This window comes from Sarcophilus harrisii, chromosome 3, assembly GCF_902635505.1.
Source record: "Sarcophilus harrisii chromosome 3, mSarHar1.11, whole genome shotgun sequence".
Taxonomy (NCBI): Eukaryota; Metazoa; Chordata; class Mammalia; order Dasyuromorphia; family Dasyuridae; genus Sarcophilus; species Sarcophilus harrisii.
The window spans coordinates 250171394-250195147 of NC_045428.1; positions in this window are offsets into that span (position 1 = coordinate 250171394).

Consider the following 23754-nt stretch of genomic DNA (forward strand, 5'->3'; position numbering starts at 1 on the left):
TTCTCCCACTATTACAGACTCCAAGGGAGGGTTCAGACATAAAGAAAGTATTTGGCAAAGGAGCAATTCCCAGCTTCTGGTTATCATTTTATCCCATTTGTGGGGTGCTCAAGTTCCTCTTAAAGATGAGTAATCTTCATCTCTCTCTCCTTAGCACCCAATGCCAAAAAAGTGGTCAATGGATTTGAGGATGAAATTAAAATATTCTTTTCTGGTCAAAAAAGAATAGGAAGGAGATCTGGCCAAGCTGAAGCCTCCCTTCTCCATTTCCATTTCCAATAATTTCTTCTTAGAATTCCATACTCACTCTAATTTTTCAAATTAATTCAATCTCTTCTCAATTTGCTTGATAATTTATATATTATCCTTGTCCTGGACAATTTTCACCTTGGCCTATCTGAACATGATTATTGTGGGAGTCGTTCTAATCTGAAAGCTTTTTCTAATTTAGACTAAGGATTTTTGTTTCATTAATTAACTGAATGAGACATATTCTCATCTAGTTAAGAAATCAGAGCTATAGGCCTGATATATATAGCTATATAGGCTATAAGAAATTAGGACTGGGGTTACTTCAGTTTGATCTTTACACTTTCATAACTTCTTCAGCCCATTTAAAATGCACTCTCATTTTGCTTATTTGTGTGGGAAACATCATCTGTAACAAAACATTTTCAATAGATGGGGTAATAATATTTTTGATTTCTTCAGCTTTATCTTATTTTTTGGTGTGTTCAGAAAATGTCAGCTAGGTAATACATAGGATATAGTGTTGGACTCAGAGACAGATGTATCTGAATTCAGATCTTGTCTCTGGAATTTATTAGCCATAAAGTTCTTTAACCTCTGTCTTCCTCAATTTATTCATCTATAAAATGGGGATAACAGCACCTATCTCCCAAGATAGTTACAAGCGCCAAATATGCTTTGAAAAATTTTTAAGCAGTATATAAATTCTATTTTATTATTTTTATTTATTAATCATCCTTTTTTAGATTCACAGAAGCAATTATATTGCACTGGCCAGTTTACTAACCTAATCAGTGGTATGACCAGAAACCAGTTTCTGTGGTTTTTCAATGTTCTTTTGAGACCATAAAGACCTACGCAGAAACTTCAAGGCACAAGAAATTTCCATTGCATATCACCCTGACTGGCATTCCACTTTTCCATTGTCCTGCCCCCACAACATCGGTGATAGATCAGGCTACAAGACTGTGACGAAGATGATGATGGCAATTGATAGGTTCTATTTTCCTATAGACTTTACTTCTGAGAAGCACTTTTCATTTAATGAGTCTCACTGGAACAGGGAACTCCTTTTAAACTCAATGTTCAGGAAAATAACAGCTACATTTACAGCCCTCAGTAAACAATAACAAAAAGCCTAAAGTCACAAGTGTAAAAATTGGCTACAAGGTGCTAAACTTAAGTGCTCATATATAATTAAATTCCATCAATGATGTCAAGTTATATTCAAAATACTCTTCCAGAAATGCTTTCTCTTCTAAGCAGTGGTTTGGGGTTTGGTGTGCTTTTTCACACATCGACCCAGAAACAAAAGTGTCTGTCACAGCATTTGTTTCAAAAGGGCAATTAAAACATCCTGAATTCAGTATGACTGACTTAGAAGAACCCTGGTGCTCCTGAAAATACTTCACTAATTACAGCCTAATTTAGTCACAGGGTCTAAACAAAAGCAGCCTGCCTGCCTGCCTCACTTTTCATATGTGAACAGTGTTTAGTATTTCAGAATTCCACTCCATTATGAAACAGCAAGACCCTCCAGGCCCCATATTTGCCCGCAATGATTCTCATACAGATTTCTGCTCCAGTCTATGTCATTGACACTGCTGCTGGCAGGTCTTTCAGATGCCTTTATGACATAAGTTTAAAGTGCCTCAATTTTACCATCTGGTATGTAGAAAAAGAGAAAGGTGGACAATTTAATCCATGATCACACAATAATAAGTAAGCTAAAGAAAATTGGCTCTTATTCATTATATATGAAAGAGGGGAAGGAAAATCTAAGGACAAACTAGGAAGATAAACCTAAGATAAGATTACAGAAAGAACAGTGGATTTAGAACCAAGAAACGTGGGTGGTTTGATTCTTGGCTGTACCTCTCACTATCTGTAAGTCACTTAATTTTTCTGAAACTCTGTTTCCTCTTTTTTTATGTAAGTATGGGTTCAAAGACTTAAAAAGGCTATCAGCTGCACAAACTTATATACTAGAACAGGATTATGGGGGCTTAGCCTCTGAGCTCCTTCCCTTCAACAAGATGTAGTGGGAGCCGTTCTAAGGAGTCTATCTGTAGATAGACTTTTAGCCTGAAAGAGACTTGGGATTCTGTAACACAGACAGAAGTCGATGAAGTCATAGCTAGTAAAGGCTTGAAGTCTTACCCAATGTGCCCCTTTAATTCAAAGAATGGCTTTGAAAACTATCAACTTAACCAAGAGTGAGAAAGAAAGGGCTGGGCTATCTTTGGCTAGACTGAAGAGAGTCTAATGATTCTTTTTTATCTTTCTGATCACATAGGTACAAGAAAGAGCAAATGGATCAGCTTGACTAAATCCTAATGTGGGTGTATAGTAATATGGAATAAGCCTTTGAAGGTAGACTGGAACCAAGCACAAAGAGTCTATATCCGATCCCAGAGATTAGAAGGAGCCACTGGAGTTTCTTAAATAGTTGGGAAGTATGGTTATACCGGCAGTTTAGGAATAGTACTCTGGCAACTGTATGTTGGATAAATTAAAGAGAGAACAATATAGGCAAGAAAATCAAGTTGGGAAGCTTAGTTTTATTATTGTTGCCATTGAAAAGTATTTTGCATAGCTGCTGTGAAAAAACTCCAAATAAATTTGGGGAGATATCACGCCATATTTTTTTTCTAAGAAGGCAAATATATCTAAGCAATCACAAAACTCAGGAGGGAAGGGTTTTGTCTTTCCTACTAACTATATTCCTATCTTTTTATATGTATTCTGTAGTTAATTGGTTTAGTCATGTCCAATTCTTTGTGATCCCATTTGGGGTTTCTTGGTAAAGATACTGGAGTGATTTGCCATTTCCTTTTCTAGCTAATTTTATAGATGAGACTACTGGGCAAACAGGGTCACAGAGCTAGAAATGTTTGAGGTCAGATCTGAACTCAGGTTCTCTGACTCAAAGCCTAGCATTCTATTCACTGATATAATTCTTCTAATATTCTGAGTCTATCCTTATCAGTAAAATGAAGCACTCTTAGTAAGTTCTATTCCTTGTTGAGATTCTATTTGAGCTGAAACAAAGTCAATTTGATTTGAAACAAAATTAAAGAGATCCCTCCCTCTGAGAGATCTTCCCTGGCTCCTCCAGATCCAAAGTTTTTTTTTGTTTTTGTTTTTGAACCTATATTATAAGAGAGAATCATTGGTATTGATGATTTTCTAAAAAGCTTTGTTTATTGTGCAATAACATCATTGAAATGGAAACAGTAGGCTCTTTTTGAATGGAAGCCAAAAATCATAAAATCATAGAACATACAAATTAGAATAAACCTTAAAAACTAGCCCAACATCTCCTCCACTGTATCTGTCAAGAAACCAGGGCCTAAATGGTAAGAGAAAAGTGCCTTTCTGGTTGGTATCTACTGTTTTCCTTCAGTACTTTCAAGAGTTAACTTCTTATGGCTAGTTCCTTGACTTGCTCAAGTTCTAAATCCCTGGACCTAAAAATCTCCCATTAGTCAATACTTTGAAACTACTTCCCAATCAAATCCTTTGCAAGTGATTAACAAGAAGTTCAAGGGAGAGGAGTATCATCTCTCTTAATTCTTCTTATCTTCCATCCACAGGAGATAACAATAAACTGGGAAACATACAAAAAGTTGGTAACCTACAGAAGAAAGAGAAGTCAAAAATCTAGATAATTTATAAAAGTAACAATCAATTGAACAGTATCTTTTAATTTCCAAGTAGAATAGGTCCCTTCCTACCTAAACTCCTTCAAAACCCCTGGAATCCTCAGTTTAGAAAGAACTAGCCATAAGAAGTTAACATTTGAAAGTACTGAAGGAAAACAATAGATACCAACCAGAAAGACACTTTTTTCTTACCATTTTGTGTAGACTTAAGTTGCTTTTCCCACCTCATCACAAACAAGGCCAGAATACTCTGATCTTTTTTGTTCATAGCAGTGACCCTGAGAAATCTACAAGAAGCTTAACAATGTTTTATATATTCTACTAACCAAGACAGGAAAGAAGATAATATATTTCTTTAAGGCTTCCTTAAAATGTTTTTTTTTAAATTAAGCAAAAGGGTAAATTTTTGTTTTCAGAAAATTTTATTTACACTCATCAACACATTGTTTGGTTATATAGAATTAGTTGGGGATTGGGTTTTTTTCTTTACTTTTGTTTGGGGGAGAAGTTGTTTGTTGGTTTATTTCTTATAGCATTTCTGGATGAAATTTGTCAATGTGTTGCTAAGTTTATTTTCATTTTCTATGCAGACACTTTATCCCCACTTTAAATCTGAATATACATACAAAAATCTTATGATGAGTAGTTTTGTTTATATATGAAATGGTAATAATGTGGAAGAAAAGTTGACATCAAATTGTCAAAAACAAAACTGTATAGAACCTTAAAATATTTAATTTTTATAAATCCTTTAAAGTTTGCAAAGTGCTTAACAACTATCGTCTCATTTTATCCTCATGACAACCCTGGGAGGTAGGTGGTATAATTAATCCCTTCTGACAAATGAAGAAACTGAGACACATGCTTAGGGTAACACAATTTATAGATAGCTAAAGCTGGATTTGAATTCAAGTCATCCTGTTTCCAGGTCCAGAGCTTTATCCACACAGGACCATCTAGCTAGTTTTTGCTTCAATATCTTATGTATTACAGAATCTAATGTAACAGATGCCAGGAACAAGAAATTGCAATGCATCTGTTTATAGTGGATACCCTAAAGTGATACAAATAAGTCTATCACAGGGTGAATTTCCTTTAAAAAAAAAAATAAATAAATATTCAAACAAAATGAGAAAATGACTAGTTTTTCATTTGTCTGAATTCTCTAAAAATGATTAGTTGAACAAAATACACCCCCCCTCCCCCCAATAATAGAATGACACATTTTCTCAGTATTAAGCCTCTATAATTCTGAAGACCCAGTTAAGTAAATAAAGAATATTCAGATAAAAATAATGAGAGAAGAGACAGAAAGACAGACACAGGGAGAGAGATAAATAGAGAGACAAATACAGAATGAGAGAGAAGGAGAGGGAGAGAGAGAAAGGGAGGGAAAGAGGGAAGGAGAGAAGGAGGGAGAAAAGGAGAAAGAAAAGGAGGGAGGGAAAGAGGAAGAGGATAGGGAGGGAGGAAGTAGGAAAAAAGGAAGGAGGGGGAGAAAAGGAAGGAGGAAGGGAGGAAGGGAGGAAGGGAGAGAGACACAGAGAGAGAGAGAGAGAGAGAGAGAGAGAGAGAGAAACTAGCCTGATTTTATTTATGGACACAAAAGCTAAGTACATTATCAACCATTTCTCACAGTTCCTCTGAATAGACAGTTCTCTCTGTTGAATTACAAGTCAAGCTACCAATATGAGCAGTTTGGGCATTTAAAAAAAGCATCCTTATTTCTAATCACTGGTTTATCACCTAGATTGCAGCTTACATCCCAATTATCATTGCCTACAAAGTCATACATAGCCTCTCTAATAAATATCCACTCAGTACAAACCCTTGGCAAAATTGCAAACTGAGCACAATTAGGCTACTGACCACTTAATCTTTTATTGATAGGACTATAAATAAATTATAAGATGCTCAAGGGCAAGGTATTATTCTTTTATTTCTTTCTAATATTCTTTTATTTGATTTCACAAACACTTATTAAGTGCCTACTATGTGAAAGACAGTATATTGAGTGATGAGGATACACAAAATCACACACAGAGAGAGACCCTGCCATTCTAGGGAAAGAAAAGTAAGTGAATCGGCATTTTTCAAGCAATTGCTATGTGCTGTTGTTGTTTGTCCTTCCTTTTTGAAGAGGACTGTGACATCAGGGAGGTGATCTTGACATGCAGGTGAATTGGATTTAAGTGAGGGAGGCTGGGCAGGGTCACCTGTCTGACTTTGCCCTCCAGAGTCATCTGGGTCCAGTGACAAGGAATAGATCAGGATAACTGGAGATGATCTTGGGAGAATTTGGCCTTTTTAAGCTAAGGTCTTAAACAAGTTTCAGTTTGACTGAGGCTGCCCCTACTCAGTGATTAAGACTAGGTAGCAATTGAGGCAAAAATCTCCTCTTTAACTTAGTCCAAAAAAAAAAAATCTAAATAAATAAATTAATTAATTAATCTGAGAGGGGAAGACCCTCAGGGCTTCTGACCAAAGCAGAAATGATTACTATTTACATTCAATCTGAGTCAATCAGGTTCCAAGCATAGAACAAAGGGGTTTGACCTAGGACCTATTGGCAGCCAATAAGAATCAGACTGGTTTTGGTTTAAGGTTTGATCCTTAAGAAAGAAATCTGGCAGTAAACCCCAAGATATCTTGAGAGGTTCAGAGGTGTGCCACGAATCATATTAAGTACTTTTTTACACATATTATCTCCTTTAATGTTCCCAATAGCCCTGCAAGGTAGGTGCCAGTATTATATGTCTATCACATAGTTAAGACAATCATGGCAAACAGAGTTTGAGTGATTTGTCTAAGATCACCCAACTAATAAGTGTCCTAGCCCTTCTATGTATGACCTGGACAAAACACTTTTAATTACTGTGAGACTTATATTCCTACTTTATAAAATGGGGTCAAGTGATACATTCACTCCTTACTTCATGGGGTTGGTTTGAGAATGAAATGTTTTATGTCAAGTGCTATTTGAATTTCTTAGCAACTGTCAAACTTCCAGGTGGTGTTGGTAATCAGTCACTTGTCATTCTGAGGTCCTGGGGAGACCCATTCTCACTCTGGGGGCAAAATGATAAATTCTGAATTCTGGTTCTAACTCTTCTGTGCCCAAGGGGTTGAAGGGGAGGAGAAGAAGGAAGAGGAGGGAAGGGGAAGAGGGGAAGGATGGAGACAGACTATTGACTCAAATTTGAGGATCTAAAAATATAACTAATCAAAAGCCTGCTCCTGAGTCCCCATCTGTAGGTGAACTCTGCTTCCTTTAGTCCTTTTGCAAAATGTCAAAGAATTCTAGTCATGTAGCCTGATGCAATTGGCTCTCCCCAGAGTAGGCAAGCATGTTTAGTTAGTACATAACTTTCCTTACTAACAAGGAATCAGTGTCTAATAATAAAATATTTACTAGGCTGCTGTGAGTATGTCATTTTACTTCAGAAGTCCTGTGAAGCTTAGGATCAATCTTAACCAATAACTTCTATAAAATGTACATTTTGATCCTTCCTTATAGCAGTCAAACCAGCATGAGTAGCAATCTCTATAAGAGGTTCAACTAATACATTCAACAGGGCTTGTCATTAAATGGAGACATGTCAACTATGATTAAGACTTTTGCTCAATCTGGAGCACAGAACTCAGGATCCAGTCTGAACCAGGGGTTTGAGGGTTTATAATTTACTAGTCTGTCCCATCTAATCACTTAGAGACCTCTGACAACTTCTAACTTCTGCTAACATAACAGAACAGTGTTCTGCTCAGAAACCAGCTCCAGCAAGAAAACCTGCTGCCATATTCTTATGTCAACTCTCTGTCTCTCTGTCTCTCCCATTGTCTGTCTGTCTCTCTTTCTCTATCTCTGTCTCCCTCTTTCTCTCTGTCTCCCTCTCCCTCTATCTCCCTCCCTCTTTCCCTCCTTCTCTCTCTTCCTTCTTCCCTCCCTCCTTCCTTCTCTTCCTTCTTCCCTCCTCCCTCCTCTCCTTCCCCCCCTCCCTCTCTCTCTCTTTGTCTCTTTGTCTTTCTGTCTCTCTCTCTCTCTCTCTGGGTGTCTCTGTCTCTCTCTCTGGGTGTCTCTGTCTCTCTCTCTGTCTCTCTTTCTGTCTCTCTCTCTGTCTCTGTCTCTGTCTCTGTCAACCATGCTGGAGAGCAATTGGGAACAAGCCCAAAGGACTATCAAACTGGGTATAATCTTTGATCCAACAATGTGTCTATTGGGTCTGTCTCCCAAAGAAATTATAAAAGGGAAAAGGACATACATATGCAAAAATGTTTGTGGCAAACAGTCCTTTTTGTAGTGGCAAGGAAACTGAGTGGATGCTAATCAGTTGGAGAATGACTAAATAAGTTATGGTATATGAATATAATGGAATACTATTGTTCCTAAGACATAATCAGCAGGCTGATTTCAGAAAAGCCTGGAAAGACTTACATGAACTGATGCTAAATGAAGTGAGTAGAACCAAGAGAGCACTGTACACAGCAACAACAAGATTATGATGATCAACTGTGATGGACTTGCTCTTTTCAACACTGAGGTAATTCAAGGCAATTCCAATTGTGATAGAAAGAGCCATCTGCATCCATAGAAAGAACTATAAAGATTGAATATGGATCTTTTCACCTCTTTTTGTCATTGGTGTTATATGATTGCTTGTTTTTTTTTTTCACCTTTTGATCTGATTTTTGTTGTGCCACATGACAAATGTGGAAATATGTTTAGAATTCCACATGTTTAACAACTGGATTGTTTGTGGTCTATGAGAGGTATATGAAGGTCTATGAGAGAGATAAGAAGAAAAATTTAAAACACAAGGTTTTGCAAACTATACATCTTTGCATGTATTTGGAAAAATAAAAAGTTATTAAAAATAAAATAAATAAAAATAAATGACCCTCCTGACCCGGGTATATCTCATGCTGGGGACAGTATTCAGTGGAAAATTCGATTCTCTTAAAGGCATTGTGTATCTCTGTTGTCTCTCTTGGATAAAGCAATCCCCAAAGTTGCATCTAGGTACCATCTTCAAGTGATTTATACCTTCAAAGATCATCTACACCCTCCATATCTTCTTTTAGGCAAACATAGCTTTTGGAAAAACTTTGTATCAAAAAGCAAGCTCATTCATAATATTATTATTTGGGATTTTTTTATTGTTTTTGCTTGTTTGTTTTGTTGTTGTTATTGTTGTTGTTGTTTGCAATGACTCTAGGTCTAGGGATGTGAGGAGCCATCTCTCTGAGTCCTGGGAGACCATAGCATCTAAAAGAAACTGTCAGGCATTTTTTCATTGTTTTATTATGGACCTACAATTGAGGAAAAACTCTGAAACAAAACTAATTTTTTTTAAACTTTTGGTCAAAAACATGTCATTGGATTTTCCCAAAAATTATTCCAGAAAACTACTTAACTGTACAAAATAGGTTAGATATATTGTGGTTATTTATTTCTTCAACCATTAAAAAAAAATGCTGAAAACCAAGAGTCATAGTTGTCCACTAACAGATATTTAGAACATGATATAGTAACCCATCAAACATGATGTTTTCCCAAAACATTGATATTTAAGATGTTAAAACATGAAACACTTTATGTGCCGACTGAACAGGTTCCTATCTTCTGGCAAGTCTTCCTTGGCTTCTACTCATTCTCATAGTAGTTATCATTTTCTCTGAAAAAAAAAAAAAAGGTGTAATTGAAGAAAATGCCCGGGGCTGCCAATCATTCAGACCTCACAGTAATTCTGGACCTTTTGAGTCTATGATGTAGCTGTCAAGGTTTGAAAATGTCAATCTCAGAATCATTGTTTGACAATCTGTGTTCATGAAAAAGAACACAAAGCAGAGAGGCAGCCAGGGAGCTTCCACTAAATAAAGAATCTCAGGCTATATAATAAGAGCAGCCTCCATTGCTGAGGGTGGGAGATAGGAAGGAGAGAGAATTCCCTTCCTCCACAGGAACGCTGAGGGGAAAGTTGCTCATGGCTTGATATGTGGAGATAGAAAGCAAATGAGAGAGTGGAGTCATTTCATTCAGTCTACTGAGAAGGTTGTTCAAATAGTATTCACCACTAGCATTTAATTATGTTTATTTATAGGTTATAAGTCCAAAAATTGGAAGGGATTTTATTAGTAAATATTCGTGTGTTAAATGTTTGTATATTTCAATTAATTATAAAATTATAATCTTTATTTTATGTATGAAGAAAATGATTGGTACAGATAGCTTTGTGAAAAGTGTTAGAGATTAAGCATTTGCTGTGTTAAGTAGAAAGAGGACACTCTGGGGCTTTTTCAATTTGCTTGTCCTGTACCTTTCTCATTATTGCACTGTCATACTCTAAACTTAGATGTTTTTCATTACAGGGCAGGGCTGTATCATAATGGGGAAAATGCTTTGTAAACTTTAAAGTGCTAAAGAAATGTGAATCATCAGGATTAGTGTCATTAGGATTCTTCTAAAGAGAGGTTAGATTAGTATAATCTACATCAAATTGCTTGCCTTTTCAAGGAGAGGGAAAGGAGAGAAAAAGGAAAGAAAAGAATTCCAAACAAATTTTTATAAAACAAATGTCTAAAAGTTTTGTTTACATGAAATTAAGAAAAAATAAAAATTAAATGAAAGGTGAAAAAAATAAATAGAAGTTAACATGGTTTCCAGATTTTATCAGCAAAATGAATAAAAAAAAAAAAATGCTTAACCTCCAATGCCTTTCAAAAAGCAATCTATGACAATCATTTTCTTACTTAGTATTTTCTCTGTTCATCAGAGGAAGAATGCTATAATTTTATAACAAATCAAAACATACAAAATACGACACAGAGATATTAATTGATAAAATCCTTTATAATTTTCCTACTTACAACCTAAAAGAATAATAATCATAATTATATGTTAGCACTTCATACTATTTGAGCATGTGCTTTAGATGGGACAGAGGCTTTGACCCCTTGCTAAAAATATATACAACCATAGATTAGTGCCTATGTGTGCCTGCTGTCATGTCCCTCTCCCCCATTTAGGCACTGACCACTGAGCCAAGAAAAAATTCCACTCAGTAGCCTGAATGAAAAGTGACTCCATTTTCTCACATGTTCTCTAAACCCATTTTTCAAGCTTGATTCTGTATATCAAGGCATTGAAGACAGCAGAGGGATTACTTTGTAGCTCTTAAGTTTGAGCCCAGATTCTCCCAGAACCGGAGTGTTGGGGAGAGTGTGTTAGGGAAGAAATATTCGCATTTTTGTTACTGCTGTATCTTCTCAATAAATACCCCCTTGTAAGTGTTAAATGATGTTAATTATTTATATAATAATGGGTTACTAATCACTGGCGAATGCTATTGGGAAATATACACCAGAATAAGGGCCTTGAGTCATTACCATTAGGTAAGAAGCCCACTGTCCTTCAGGGGTACATACAGAACCCTGAAGAGATCTAGTTAGAGTTCCTTCTGAGCACTTGACATGCCAGTCAAAATGAAAGTTGGATTAAGTATCCTTAAAATTTCTAAGGACTACATATCAAAAGAAATAAATTAATAAACCCAGAAAGATGAAAAACAATCAGGAAAGAATTCATTTGGATCATTGGAAGCTGAAACTGGTAAGGCAATATATATATGTTCCCTTTTCCAGAAAGGAGGAATGTCAGAAAACAAGTGATTTAAACACTCAAAGTGGACAGAGGGGAATAGAATTTGTAAGAGGCACATTGTTTGCCTCACAAGCTTTCCTATTCAATTCTCTATAGTCTCTCTTACTCATCCTCTCTGATTATCATCTTCAACTATAACCACCAAGAGCTCAGAGCTCTACTATTGCAGGATATAGGAAAGGCATTCAGTGACATCGACTACAACCCTAAAATCCAACATAGACCCCATAATAATATATGGTTCGGTAAGACAGAGTCTCTCCAAGCAGGCCATCCTCCCTCCCAGAGTTCTCAATACCAAGTTCAAGCTATTATTTTTTCTAATTTTTCCACATACTCTCTAAAATTTGTCCCTTTCCCTTTCAATTATTTTAGCCAATATCACATTATTTCCAAAAATGATTTGGGCAAAAGGAAAAGAACATATATGTTCTAAAAATGTTTATAGCAACTCTCTTTGTAGTGACAAAGAATTGGAAATTGAGGGAATGCCAAATAATTGGGAAATGACTGAACAAATTGGGGTGTATAGTTGTGATGAAATCCTACTGTGCTATAAGAAATGATGAGCTCAATGATCTTCTAAAAAATATGTAAAGATTTGTACAAAATAATAAAGAGTAAAATGAGTAGAACAAAGAGGATGTTATATACAGTAATGACAAGATTGTTTTTAAGAATGACTTTGAGGGAGCAGCTAGGTGACACAGAGGGTAGAGCACTAACCTTGGAGTCAGGAGCATCTGAATTCAATATCAGCCTCAGACACTTGACACCAGTTGTGTGACCCTGGGCAAGTCACTTAATCCTGACTGACTCACAAAAAGAAGAAGAAGAATGATTGAGCAAATAAATTATTTTGATTATTATAATTACCCAAATCAATTCAAAGACATATGAAGAAAAAAGCTATCTGCATGCAGAGAAAAAACTAATACATGTAGATCTCTCTGGGTGTGTCTCTCTTTGTCTTTCTCTTTCTCTCTTTCTCATGTGTATATATATATATGTGTGTATATATATATATATATATTTGTATTTATATATAGCTATTTATGTTTGATGGTAGTCATCTCAGGGAGAGGGAAAAAGGGGAAAAAGGAAAAATATAACTTTACATGATAATTTTATTATATATTTAAAAGCAATAGCAAGTTGGACATAATAGATTTGCAGTTTTATGTGCAATCACATTTTTAACTCTACAATGTTCTATAATTGCTTGCTTTATTCCATAAATTAAAAATAAAATGAATATTTTAAAAAGACATCATTGTTCCCATGACCTCTGTTCATGAGAATCTGTTCAATTGTCCCAGTCATTTCTGAAGCTATTATTCTTGGCTGCAACATCAATACCTAACAAGTGGGGAGGTAGAAGTACATAGGTAACCATTCAAATCTTCTTTACTTTTCTAGCATGGGAAAAAGGTGCTTGCAAATGAACACCATGGTTCACACTCCCAAAGCTTGGCCAAGTAGTCTGGCATTTTTATCTGCCTACCCTGGTTCAGGTGCACTAGGAACAGAGGAAACAATATACTTACAGACATCACATTGCCAAATTATTATGGAATGACATTCATCCTCTTGACCTATAAATGTATTTCTTTTAAAGGAAAAGAGAGACTGAGAGCATTTGAAAAACATGGAACATTATTTCCTCATCTTTCTGATTTAGCAAAATCTAGTGAAATCACCATTTTGAATAATAGATTAAAATACAAGAAATACTCTATTTTTAATTAATCTGAGAAGATCTGGACAATGCGTGGTTATTTTTCTGATGTTTTAATTATGTATCTATGGAGGCAAGAATCAAAGTCCTGAAGTATGTGTAAAATGAACATTCAACTCCCAGAGTTGCAACTACTTTGGGAAAAGTACTTCAATTTTATTGAAGACTCTTTAAATAATTTGTATGTATGGTGTATATATGTGTGTGATGTGTATCTGTCACACATACATATAAACATGCATCCATATATGTGTATATATATATATATATCAATTATATATGCATATATACATACATATATACACACATAGATTCAATTATTAGTATATAGAGTGGCTAGAATGCTAGACTGAAAGACAGAAAGAATAGGTTTAGTTTCCCATTTCAGCTTCAGACATTTATTAGCTGTACAACCGTGAACAAGTTATTCAGGCTCTCTAATATAGTTTCTTCATCTGTAACATTTTTACTGGATAAATGAAAAATATTGATTTAACATGAGAAATAGTAGAATTAGAAATCATAGAGAAAATACTTATTTGTCTGTTTTGTAATTGGGGAGCTTTATAACACTCCACAAGCTTTATCCAGATATAAGCTGTTGCTATGTATTTGAACATTTCTTCTGCTGTTCTGACCTCAGATTGAATAAAAATTTATTAATCAGGTGCTATGGTTACATATAAAAAATATGTAGTTATTGTCCTTAAGGAATTTGCAACTTGCTGGGACTGGATTGAATATATCTCTGCAAGGATATACATATAGGAGTATGGTAGCAGATAGGGGGTAATAAGGGGAAAGGTAAGAACTGAATGGGATTCTAGTAAATTTTTAAAAGAAAGGGAAATAGGTCAACTGTACATTTCTAAAAACATCCCAGCAAATAATTTTCCAGAATTGTGATAAATAATAAATAATTGTGATGATATGGTTAATCTATAGTTAACTGAAAACCATTTCTACCCAGTACTTCCATTTGCAAATAGTTTTTATTTAATATTCAGTGTAGATTTGGCAGCACAATAGATAAAGAGCCAGGCCTGGAGTCAGGGAAACTTATCTTTCTGAGTTCAAATCTGGCTTCAGACACTTATCAGCTGTGTGAACCTGGGTTCACATAATCCTATTTGCCTCAGTTTCTTCATCTGTAAAATGAACTGGAGAAGAAAGTAGTAAAACATTCTAGTATCTTTGCCAAGAAAATCCCAAATGGAGTTACCAAAAACCACAAATAGCAGAACAACAAAAACAAAACTAGATTTATCATGTAGCGAGGAAGGTTATCTGTTAGACCTAACAAGAATATTTTCATTATGAGTGAAAGCTAAGATCAAATCAGAGTCAAGGAGTCACTTGTCACATATATTTCTTGCATATGTGCCTCACTTACAGCCTAAGTTTAAGTTTACTCTTCCCATGGATATTGTGCATATTTGTGAAAAGAGGTAAACCAGATTTTTGGGGAGAATGTTTTGTATTAATTGTATTTATTATTAAAGAGTAGTAGTACCTTTTGAACAGAAATTGGGAAATGCCACTATTTTTCTTTTTCTTTTTTTCCCCTCCTCATATCCCTCTTCTTTTTCCTCCTCCTCTTTTTCTTTTTTGTCCTCTGAGGCAATTGGGGTTAAGTCATTTGCCCAGGGTCACACAGCTAGGAAGGGTTAAGTGTCTGAAACCAAATTTGAACTCAGGTCCTTCTGACTTCAGGGCTGGTGCTCTATCCACTGCATCATCTAGCTGCCCCTTTTCTTCTTCTTTTTCATCTTCCTCTTCCTCATCTTCATCTTCCATTCCTTCCTCTTCTCCTCCTCCTCCTCTCCCTCATTCTCCTCTTCCTCCTCCTCCTCTTCCTCCTTCTCCTGGTCTTCCTTCTTTGTCCTCCTCCTCCTCCTCCTCCTTCTTCTTCCTTTTCTTCTCCCTTTTCTTCTTCCTTTTCTTCTTCTCTTTCTTTTCTTTCTTCTTCCTTCTTCTTTCTTTTCTTCTTCTTCTTCTTCTTCTCCTCCTCCTTCTTCCTTTTCTTCTTCTTCTTCTTCTTCTTCTTCTTCTTCTTCTTCTTCTTCTTCTTCTTCTTCTACTTCTTCTTCTGCTTCTTCTAGTTCTGCTTTGACGTCTTCTGCTGCTTCTTCTTCCTTTTCTTCTTTGCCTTCTGCTTCAGCTTCAGCTTCTGCTTCTTCTTCTGCTTTATCTTTTTCTTTCTTCTGTTTCTGCTTCTGCTTCTTCTCCCCTCTTACCATATGTGGTCTCTCTCTACTTCGAGGGTACTATTGGAGAGTACGGGCTAGATGTTAAAATTTTATTTTATTTATTGTTATTATTTATTATTATTATTTTCAAAATTCTGGGAAATTTTTATTTTCATCCTGCACAGTTTTCATTTATGACTGCTTGAAATATAGCTCTGAAAAAAAAAAAAGCCTTTTAAAAAGTGTTTCAAATGGAGCTACTTGACCATACCTTTAACTTGAATTACTATAGCTTTCACTGAATGAGCAATAATAGCAACCAGTCCAAGCCTCTGGGACTGATTGTTTAGGTTTTGAGGGCTTAGAATGAGTGTGACTAGAAATTGTTTTCTGTTCTGATCAAAAACTTTGAGGATCTTCCCCTCCCAACTATTATGATGGTAAAGTAAGTAAACTTTTGTTTGACTTCTTTTCTACCTCTTAGTCATTGAACAGGCATTTCCTCAGACAAACTGAGACCTGGGAAAGACCCTAATTAAGAAAGGCCAAGATAACCCATTGCATGACTGGGCCATGTCATTGTTCTTGACTCTTGTCTTCCCACTGGATTTTGGTAATTCTAAAAGGAGAGAGTAAAGCTAGACTTTGTATAGTTCTGTTTCACTTAAATCATGAGCATATCACCTACTTAGTCAGTCTTCCTCTTCTTGAAAATAGGAAGAACAACAGCAACAACAAGAGTTTATTTGATGCTATGATTTTTAAAGTAGGATTACCTAACATAAAGTGATTAACTATCGTATTGCTCATTTATAAATGTCATACTCAAATGCAGCTAAGAAAGACACATAGGTGGTAAAATACCAAAGGGAGAGAAAGATAGATATTCTAATTGTTAGTGAGCTTTCTCTGGCATGGGTCTTGGAGTTGAACAAAAGAATATTGGAGATTCTACTTTTTTTTTTTAATTACTTTCCAGAGAACTGAGAAGAAAAAAAAAATCAATCTGTATTGCTCTAGGAAAATAGGTTTATGTTTGTTCTGGGAACATCCCAGGACAAACTGGAGCTGATACTTAAGGTGGTACTGTGGGCACTTCCCTTTCCCCATTGTTTCTTTTCTTCATCTGGTTTGAAAGAAAATTGAGCCACATAGAAGAGAAGCTGGTGAGAAAATAGCTAATTACTGCTTCTTTCTGTAGGCTATACTATTCTTTCCCAGTTCCTCTCCTTGGGAATTGCTTCCTCTACTTAATTCATTCAGCTCTTTTACCAAGAGGTTAGAATTGTAATGTAAAGAGTATTGATTTTGGAAGCCAAGGATCTTAGTTAGAATCTTGCATCTACCATTTAGTACTTTATCAGCCTGTGGAGGTCCTATCTATAAATAAGGGAGTTGGACCAGCTGATCTACTACACAGTGACTGGGTAGGCACTTAGTAAATGCTATTGGTTGACTAATCCTACTATTCTAAACTCCTAGATTTCCTAACCTCAAATCCGGTATTCTTTTCTTTTTAGTGTACAGTGAGTTTCAATATCTGAAAGGTTTCTCTAAAAAGAATGACCATTTGGCAAAATTTAGAAGATTTTTTTTCTTAATGGAATTTTCCAGCTTCTAGGGCAAAAGCAGCTATGTAAACATACTTAGATAAATATGGTCACAATCCCTATTGTGTTAAGACCTCCTTTGCCAGTAGGCATCCAATCTCAACTCTCTATGTCAATACAATAATCCTTTGAATACATCTAACTTATCTCTAATTTAAAATCAGATAAAACTCCTCTAAAGAAAAGCCACAAACTGATCATAGCAAGAATTAAAAAAAAAAAAAAAAAATCCAAAAAAACATCCATTGACTTAGGTAGATGATAGATTTGTCTCTATAATTTAAGTTGTTAAATTTGATTTTGTGTTTTCCAAATGCATGGCTTTAAGAACCACAGAATGTTTAGAGTTAGAAGGGAATTTACAAGTCATCTAATCATAGCACTCATTATGCAGTTAGCTAGCAGTTGTGTTTGTGATAGGGGGTGTTATGCTGGTGAGCAAGGGATTAGTTATTGCCTGTTTTGGATTCCAACCTCATAAGGAAGGTACTACTTTTCTCTAACTCCTCCCTCTTGTCTCCCCTTGTTTATGAATGTTCTATAACCTAGGAGGTTTTAGTCTTTTGGTGTGTGTCAGATATCCTTAGTGGTCCAGTGAGAATTCTTCTTGAATAATGTTTTTAAATGCATTCCATGGGATGGGTGGATGGAGGGAACAAAAATAAATTTCTGTTCGTTAAAAAAATTGTATTTAAAATATAGGATTATAAAAGAAATCAAATATATTTAACTACAGTTTTCAAAAACAAATTTTGACAATCAAGTTCATGAATCTCAGGTTCAGAACACCTGCTCAGCTCAGAGCCCAGTTGTGCCTTGAAAAAAACTTGAAATGTTTGTTTTTTTGTTTTTTGTTTTTTGGGGGGAAGGGTATAGGAAAGAAGGAATTGCCTGAGATGATCACCTCAAAAAGATTAATTTCTGAATTTTTTTTTATACTTTCCTCATACTAAAACTCAATTTATCAAGGACTAATGGGCATTGCCATTTTCTTTTTCTGTTTTTACGAAGCTATATTAAAAAAAAGAGAGAGAGAATTTGAACAAAGCCTCTTTTCTGTATAGTCTCCAGTCCTAGGAGTTATAAAAATCTCTCTCTTCCCTCCGGGTACCTTACCACTTTATACTTCTCCTTCTGCTGCTATTGCACCAGCATACACATACATATCAAGAATTCACTTTAATTCAGAGAAATAACAACACAAAAAGCAAAACAAACATTTAAGAAAGACATATTAAGAACCACATTTATTTCTCTCCAGAAAGAGAAGTGAAGCAAAAGACAGCAAAGTATGGATTTAACCGATTTATTCTCAAAATACATGAATAGCTCTAGCAATTCTGTATGTGTTCTGTGTAGCTTCTGCATAATTCATCTATAGTTTTTGTCTAATGCTTCTATTTTTGATCCTCTGCCAACTCACTTGTAGTGGTAGTGCCAGTGTCTATGGCATCAGCAATATAGTTTGGCAATAGTCCAGTCGTCCCATGCCCCCAGCCTATTTAAACTCCTCTCTCATCCTCCTCCTTCTAAGATAGTTCTAACATAGACACCCCATCTGACAAAACAACCCATCTGATGTGCTTATTTTCAGTACAACCTATCACTACCTTTTTAAATTTTGCTCATCTTATGCTCCCTCCCCTAAAATAGGTTAGAAATTCATCATCAAGTGACAATCTTACAGCTCTCTCTTTAGCAACATCAAAAATTTCAGCCTCATAAATTGATATGATTTTATTGATGGAAGAGACACTAAAAAAGATGCTTTTACATCCTTTTTGCCACTGCACACTAAGTACCAAGAAACCTTCCCATCTGACTTTTAGCTGAAATTTTCCACGTGTTGCTTCCACTCTTAGAATGTGAGCTCTTTGAGAGCAAAAACTGTCTTACTTTTCCATTTGTATCTCCAGTGCTGGCATAGAGCTTTGTAAATCATAAGTGCTTAATACATGCTTCATTCATTCATTCTCAAAGGGTTAAAATAAAAAAACACTGGAGAATTTCTGTCTGCACTGGCCATAGGTCTCCATCAGTAACTCAACTAGGTTCAGAGAGAATAAATATTACCCCGAATATTATCCCAAAGACAAATTCATGTGTCTTGACTTCCATAGCTCAGGTCCACACTGAACTATTCCTTAGCATCTCAGAAATGAAAAAAAAAAAAAAGTGAAGTATCCTAGGCTATGCTGATTCTAGAGGAAGATAATGTGATTATTCTAGTGGGTACAGGAGATTAGAGGCCTTTGTACCTGTTTTGGTTAATCCTAGAGCATTGCTATGGCAAAGAAAATATTTTTTTAAAAGAAATTTCTCTTTCTATCTTTCTGCTGATTTTTGGTAAAACATAAAAGGGCTTATTGGTTTGTTTTTAGGTGAATTTTCTATTGTGCTTTTACTGGTTATTAATTATTTCAATTAATTTTCAAGTTGTATCTCTAGGGTTTACCAAGTAAGTCTTCCTATCATTGACAAAAATAATGCTTTTGCTTCCTCTTCCTACTCTACAGGTATATCCTTTCATTTATTCATTCAGGAAGCATTTCTTAAAAGTCTACTATATGCAAGGCTTTATGAGAGACTAATGATGCAAAGACCAAAAAAAAAAAAAAAAAAAAAAAAAACCAAAAAACCAACCTCTATACACAATGAACTTACATCATCCAGAAAATCATACTCAACATAGGTCAATACATGCAAAATATTGAAAAAGGAAATGCAAGCATATGGTTTTCTCTTTGCTGAAAGCGGCAGAAGGCATGAAAGGAGAGCAAGAAGAGTAGGCAGGTGGTGCACAAGGTGCTGGGGCATGTAGGTGGACACGATGTGAAGGTCTACAGACAACCTCTATATTCTCTGCCAAGAATGAATATCAGGGCCATGTAAATGTCTGCCACCATGTCAGAAATACTGAAGTTCCCTCTTGGATCACTCAAAGATCATAAATTCCAAGCTAGAAGGGACATGAAAAATGTCTGATCCAATACATAGATTTTTTTAGATGAATCAGCCGAAATGTAGAGGGATTAAGTGACATTCCCAAAGTTATACATTAAGTAGTAACAACAGCATTTGAATCAGATCCTCTGCTTCTCTACTTCCACTATATTATGTTGCCCTCAATACTTGGATTGATTTTCAAACTGATCATTCAAAGACTGAGGAACCTGTAAGATATCCTAATATTTAGCCCTTGAGGTTTTGGCAAAATATTAGACCTGTAAGGGGATAGGAAAGGATCAAAAGAATACCCCAAATTTGCAACCCTGATTGTGATTTGGATTTCTATTAGGTGGAGAAGAAAGAGAAGAATTTGGGACATTTAGTGAGTTTCATAAAGGTGGTTGATAGGGAAGATGGGGATCTATGTCTCTCTCCATAAAGGATAGTAATTGTAGGTTCTGGTCAGACCCTGTTTGGTCCTTCCTCCCATTTCCCGGATGCCTGCCACTGGCTTCCACTTTCCCTGCTGTGTGTGTACTCAGAGAGCTATGGGCTTTTAACCCTTCTAGACTATCCTCAGTCAGAATATTACAGGTTTCTGACCCACTCCCACCCACTTAAAAAGTGTACCTACTCATAGGATGCCCCTGGCTAGAGCACTGAGAACTTCCAGCCACTTAGCACATTTAGGGGCAAAGCAATGGCAGATTTTAGGGCCTCTTTAATTGAGCTTAGATTGTTTCCTGGAAGGGACTCTCTCTCAAGTGTGCAGGTTTTAGATTATCTTTTTAAGGTCTCTGTCCTGGGCTGGATAAAGGAGCTTACTGTTATTTATATTTATATATTTTTTTTAATCATTATTTGATCTGGTGCCCTGTTTGAAATCTTTGCTAGTGTTTATGAATAAGAACTGGGCTTCTCTTAACTGCAAGTACAAGGGTCTTCCACATTGGAGTCACAACTGATAACAAATTGGGAGCAGATTGCTCTGTAGATTTTACTTTTCAATGGTAGATTTTGCTTTTCATTACTGCATTCATTTTAGGTCAAACAAGGTACAGATTTCCTAGAGAAAGAGGAATCACAGTAATTGACTTCATTAGCATAACTTTTGGAGCCTCAATCACAAAAATTTTGTGTGCAGGTGGGAATTTGCCTATCTCCAAGCCTGAGAAGCAATACTTCCAGACTGCCTCCTCTAAGTATTTTGAGAATCTTGAGTTATCTCTATCAAAAGAACTCTCCCAGGATTTTTGTTATGCATGTAGAATACCTCCAAAAGCAAAAATAAGAGTTTCTCAGTTTCTGTTGCAGAGGTGAATGAGTACATGGGTACTTAATTAAAATATGTCCTTTTTAACTCTTTATATCTATTGTGTACAGATAGATAAAGAACTCATCCTGTTTTCATTTTAATTCTAAACAATAATATCAGTCCTGTTCATATTTGAAGGACTTTACTTAACCACATTGCCTTAAAAGCTTCATAATAAAAGGATATAAAAGATGTCCTAGTTCAATGTGAGATAACCCATTTATTCACACCTACATTAAACAGAAACAACTCAGAATGAGTTGTTGGACAAATTGGAGCCCTCACTCCAAAATTATAAGCTTTTGGTAGTATCATCTACTATATAGTGAAATACATTTCATTAGGAGAGATCTAATGCCAATTCTATACCGGCAGTGATGTTTTAAAAAGTTAGTCCAATGTGTAAATAAATCATGTGAATGTTAACTTGGCAGCTATTTGGTGCAGGGAATAGAGTGTAGGGTCTGCATCAGGAAAATTCATTTTTGTGAATTTAAATCTGGCTTTAGTCTCTTACTAGCTATATGAAATTAAGAAAGTCCCTTAACCCTGTTTGCCTCAGTTTTCTCTCTGAGATATGAACTACTCCAGGATCTCTGCTAAGAAAACTGATGGAGTTATGAAAAAAAATCAGTTACAACTGAAATGACTGAAAATCAACAACTGACATGACTTATAATAATGATGTGTAACGTATAAAAAGATCATACATTAAGAATTGAGAGGGACCTAATATGACCATATCATTTTACAGGAATCTGAGGCCCAAGAGAAGTTACCTAATTTTTCCAAGATTATACAAGAGAATTTGATATTTGAAGCCAGATTGTCTGACTCAAAGTATCTTCTACATCAGCCTATCCAGCAGTCTAAAATTCCCATAGTTAGTCATTCCTTCTGAAGGTTGTTATTATTATAGAAATGTATTATTTGGTGTGATATATAGAGATTTATTCAGCTATTGATAGCTTAAAGATAAAATGAAAAATAGATAAAAGGACTTTGGTAAGAAAGTTTTTTTTTTTTTTTTAATTACAAATAAAAGCTAATATCAGTTACTGAGCAGAGAATGGGACTTGGAAGGTCATGGTACACAGTACAAATTTTTTATAAGGGGGGCCTAGCTTGAAAAATAAGTCATCTTGGATTTCTCCTACTCCTTCCCAGACCACCTCTGCACATTTTCTCAGCTGAGGTTCTAGTTTTATATTTTACTGAAAAATATCTTCTTCTTTCACTGAGACCTACCTCATCTTCTTCCTTCCTCATCTTCTCACAACTCCTTCACATCACTGCTCACTCTTTCCTCCTTTACTTTTATGTCTGATGAAGAGGTGGCCCTTCTCACTCAGGCCAGCTCTGATATTTGTACTCTTACTTGATCCCATCCTCTCCCACCTGATACAACAGATTATCCTCATTAGCATCTCCTCCCCACTCTCTAATCTTTATTCTCTCCCTATCTACAGGTTTCTCCCCTGTCACCTTAAAATGTTTTGATATCCTTAAGAAATCCATCATTGGATCTCATCATCCCTGATATCATCTAGCATCATTCCTCCCTTTCTCAGCCAAAATCCTTGGGGAAAAAAATGTTATCTGCATTTGGCATCTCAACTTCCTCTTCTCTCATTTACTTCTTAGTCCTTAAATATACCTTCTGACCTTTTCACCTGCTTGAGGCAGCTCTCTCCAAGTTGCCAAAGAACCAGTTGCCAAATCGAATAGTCCTTTATTCATTGTTGTTCAATCATTGCAGTCTTATCTGACTCCTCATGACCCCATTTGGGGTTTTCTTGGAAGATTCTGGAGTGGCTTGCCATTTCTTTCTCCAGCTTTTTTTTTAACAGATGAGGAAACTGAGGCAAACAAGGTTAAGTAACTTGCTCAGGGCCACATAGCTAGAAAGTGTTAAGTGTCTGAAGTCAGATTTGAACTCATGAAGATGAGTCTTCTTGACTTTAGGCCCAGAACTCTATATACTGTGCTACTTGACAGCCCTAGCCCCTTCTTCATCTTTATTCTTTTTTTATCTCCCTTTGGCCTTTGACAACTTTAACCAATTTCTCCTTCAGAAAATTAGGTTTTCATGACATCTTTCTCCTATTTCTCCAAATTTTCCTTCTCACTCTTCTTTTCTAACTCTGTTATTGTCATGCCCACTGACTGTGGATATACCCCAAAGCTCTACCCTCTTCTCTTTCTGTATTCTCCTATTTGACAAACTCATCAATTCCATTTACCATCTCCATGAAGACTAATCCCAGATCCATAAATCTTTTTCTATTCTTTCTTCTGAGTTCCAGCCTTATGTCATGAATTCTCTTGAACATTTTGAATTAGATATCCCATAGTCAACTCAAATTTAATTTGTCCTGAAGA